We start from the raw sequence: 4418 nt of genomic DNA, 5'->3' as shown, positions 1-4418 counted from the left end.
CTGTAACATGACTTGAGAGGCAAGCCGGGATAAGCTGCTCACTCTTGGATGCTGAGGACCACCACGCACTTCAGAAGCCTGGCACTGGAAAAGCTGCTCATGCTACCAAGCTAAGCACTAAAAAATGTCCAATATCTGATTTTTTTAATATTTTTTGGTGAAAATGTATGTATATATACCTAAATTGTTTGTCTTACCATGTATGAGGAATCTTCAAAAATTTCATGGGAAATTGCATGTTATGAAAAAATTATTCATTGTTTCCAAATTTTTTGCACAAAAATAAATTCATACTAATTCATTAAAACATGTCAACAGAATGTAGTTTGAGGCACTAAGAAGGATAAAACATCAGTTTGCAAAAAAGTCCCTATCAGAGAAACATGAATTCTGCTAAAATTGAAGCAAGAAAAATCATCAAATTGATGGTAAAGCTTGGATGAAAGAATAGTGACATCACTGATGCTTTATGAAAAGTTCATGGGGACAATTCCCCAAAGAAATCAGCAGTTTACAAATGAATAACTCCTTTTAAGAAGGAATGAGACAATGAAGATGAAGCCCTCAGCAGCAGATGATCCACATCAATTCGTGAGGAAAAATACTAATCTTGTTTGTACCCTAAATGAAGAAGACTGGTGATTAACAGCAGACATTGTGGCCAATGTCACAGACATCCCAACTGGTCTGGCTTACACAATTCTGACTGAAAAATCACAGTTGAGCAAACTTTCTGCTTCATGGATGCCAAAACTACTGCACCTAGATCAGCAGCAGACAAGAGCAGAGCTTTCCATGGAAGTTTTTAAAAAGGTGGGATTGAGATCCCGAAGCATTTATTCAAAGAATTCTAACAGGAAATGAAACATGGCTTTCAGGACAATCCTCAAGACAAAGCACAATCAAAGCCATGGCTACCAAGAGGAGGAAGTGGTCCAGTCAAAACAAAAGCAAATCCATCAAGAGCAGAGGTCACGGCAACAGTTGTTTGGGACACTCAAGTCATTTTCCCTGTTGACTTTCTGGAGGACCAAAGGATGATAACATCTGCTTATTATGAGAGTGTTATGAGCAAGTTAGCTAAAATGTTAGCAGAAAAATGCCCAGGAAAGCTTCACCAGAGAGTCCTCCTCCTGCGTGACAATGTTCCTGCTCATTCCTGTCATCGAATAAGGGCAATTCTGTGAGAGTTTTGATGAGAAACCCTGAGGCATCCTCCTTACAGTCCTGATTTGGCTCCTTCTGGCTCCTTTTGGTTCCCTAGTCTTTAAAAATCTTTAAACAGAAACTTTTTTTTCAATTGATAATATTAAAAAGACTGCATTGACATGGATAAATTCTCAGGACCCTCAGTTCCTTAGGTATGAACTAAACGGCTGGAATCATCACTTAAAAAGTGTCTTGAATTTCATGATGGCTATGTTGAGAAATAAAGTTTACATTTTTTATTTTTATCTTTTAATTGTATTTTCCCCCTGACATTCTGAAGTCTCCATGTACTATTCTTATGTTTCCAATATTATCTATATTTTCTTTTTGTCTCTTTATTGATGTTTACAACATATTCTCTGGTTTTACACTCATCTATATTTTATTTTAGTTCTCTATGTCATTAATTTTTTCTATTCTTATATACAAATTGTAAAGCTCTTAAGAATGCGAACTTGGGAATCAGATTGCTTGGGCTAACATTTTGTTTTTTCTATTTTCTTGCTGTGTGACCTTGGGCCAAGGTACTTAACCTCTTTTATCCCTCTGTCTCCTTATGTGCCAAGTGTAGTATGATTGTTTTAAGGATTAAACAAGATAATACATACAGATCACTGAGCAGAGTTGTCTGTATACAGTAACACTAAGTAAACATTATTCCACTCCTAACTTCCTTCTACTTTTTTTAATGTAATTTTGTCATTCATTTCTACCCTCTTGAGTCAAAAGTTGGCCCCTTCATCTTTTAGACGTATTATTAATCATGAATTTATAGTTAAGTATTTTCCAGCTTTGGCTGAAATTTTTAAACTTCAATTTAGGCAGTCCTTTTGCTACTGTTCAGTTCTAAATTGGGGTCTGATCCCAACATGTTTTGTGTTTTTTTAATTTTACTCATGATTGAATTAAGGTGTAATTTACTTTCCAAACTTATGCAATATCAACATTATTATTATTATTACTATTATTATTCTGTTATATTATTATTAAATTATGGTGATAACAGAATATATTTTATGTAATAGCCATTCTTTGACATTTATTGTGGATTTTTCAGCTTATTAAATGTTCTATGTTTATAAAAGCTAAATATTTCTTTGAAATGGCTGTGTATCCTCTGTTGGTGAAGAACTCTACATTTATCTATTATACTAAATGGGTTAATTGTGTTATTCACATCCTTTTCATAGCTACTAATTCTACTTGATTTCTCCACTTGTGAAATATTTAAATTTTGTATTGTATATTCATTCAGCATTTTGAACATTAGAAAAAAATTGATTTGTTTATTTTGATACTACATTTTTAAAAGCAGTCTTGCCCTTAATCATTGTGTTTGGTTTATTGTTTTTTTCTTTTATTAGTTTAAATATCTGTCTTTAAATATTGATACATTTCACCTGAAAAAGTATTTTACTGAATAATAGTATTGTTCCACCAGTTTTTGATTGGTTGGTATATCAACTGAGGATTGAGCTTCTGCTATGGATTCAACTGTATCCCCAAGGACTATACTGGACAAAAACTTGGGTACTTCCTCCTGTTCTCTTGACTATTTTCTATTCTTGCTTGATCCAGATCAGCACCTTGCCTGATCCAGATCACTCTTCCATTTTGGACTTGAATGGAAGACCACACTGTGGACATGGGATCTGACTTTCTAAGGCCACCAAGGGTCTGGATGATATAGTCAGAATAGCAGAAATGTTAGTTCAGCTTCAAGTAAACCCTGGCCAATGGGAAATAGAAGACACAAAGAAGTCAAGTAGAAAAATTCCTCCTTCTTTCCTTCTTCCATGGACTTACGCTCAATATGGATCCCCTTGTAACCCTTCTGGAAAAGTCTTGGGGATCAAGTGCACACATTAGCTGAACACCATGCCATGTCTCACCTCACTATGAAGTGGCCACCAGCAGGTCATACATCACATCACACTGTTTCACCTCTCTTGCCTCAACTTCCACATGTCCTCGCTGTTGCTGAACTTTCCTTCCTAAATAAATGTCACTTTAATGCCTGACTTTGGCTCTGGCTATAGAAGCCCTGGGCTAAGATATTCATTTAGCTGTACAATTGCTACTCTCTCACTTTCTGTGAATTTATAATATGGTGATTTTTTAAAAGTTCATTTAGAAAAATACTAGAAAAAATACTGTGTAAAAATAACATTTGAGTGAGGCAGTCGTTACGCAAGTTAAAAATGAAAGGCTGGGGCCGGCCCGGTGGTGCACTGGAGAGTGCACCACTTTGGAGTGCGGTGGTGCTCCCGCCGAGGGTTCAGGTCCCATGTGGAGACCATTCCCACTCACTGGCTGAGCGTGGTGTGGGCGCAACACCGAGGGTTGCGATCCCGTTGCTGGTCCCCGGTGCGGGTGCGACACTGAGGGTTGCAATGCCATTACCGGTCAGTAAAAAAGACGAAAAGGAAAAAAAAAAAAAAAAAAATGAAAGGCCGTTTTTGTGTATGCAGTGGCCAGCTAGATGATATCATAATAAAAATAAATTATTCACAATAGAAAAAAAGCATGCAAATATACCAAGTTCTTTTATATGCTTTTTAAAAGCAACCGTAATATGTGCCATTTGATTCTAACATTCCACCTTGTCTCCAGTCCACACACCTGATACATCTGCCTCAAGGCTATATTCTAGTAATGTTTTCCCTAGAACTGTGGAAAAGCTAAACTTTTGCTCTGAGAAATGCTTCTACTTGGATAAGCCTATAACTTCAACATGACCCAGAACTGGGAAATTCGTGCAACCTGCAGATTAGTGATGGGTTTCATTTACATTGATTTGCCAGCCCTAGTATAGCTCATTTATTTATTCATCCATCCATTCATGTGTCCATTAAAATATCATTTTCACCAAATATTCTATGTGCTGGCTTTTAGGTGCTGGGAATCAGCAGTTGAGCAGACAGACATGTCTGCTTTAATGGTGCTTCCATCGTACTGCGGGAGAAAGATGATAAATAAAAATAAATCAATCAAATGTGGAGACAATTTTTCTTAAGATTTAGATAATAATTTCTTAAGATTTAGATAATTTCATAGCAACGAGAATTAATACAATCATGTACAACGTAGTTGTTGAACAAGGTTATACATTTCATCCTTATAATAGAACTTCCTATCAGTGAATATGCCAACACACTTTCTCTCATTTCATCATTTACCACAAGAATATAATAAAACAGATCTTTAAG

General features: G+C 36.0%; 1 pseudogene; it reads right to left on the bottom strand.

Annotated features, from left to right (window-relative positions):
• Positions 1 to 1166, bottom strand: part of LOC103602289 — a 5402-nt pseudogene extending 4236 nt beyond the window's left edge.
• Positions 1167 to 4418: the final 3252 nt, after the last annotated feature.

Source organism: Galeopterus variegatus, unplaced genomic scaffold, assembly GCF_000696425.1.
Source record: "Galeopterus variegatus unplaced genomic scaffold, G_variegatus-3.0.2 Scaffold4084, whole genome shotgun sequence".
Lineage (NCBI taxonomy): Eukaryota > Metazoa > Chordata > Mammalia > Dermoptera > Cynocephalidae > Galeopterus > Galeopterus variegatus.
This window is presented reverse-complemented; position numbering and strand designations above follow the sequence as displayed.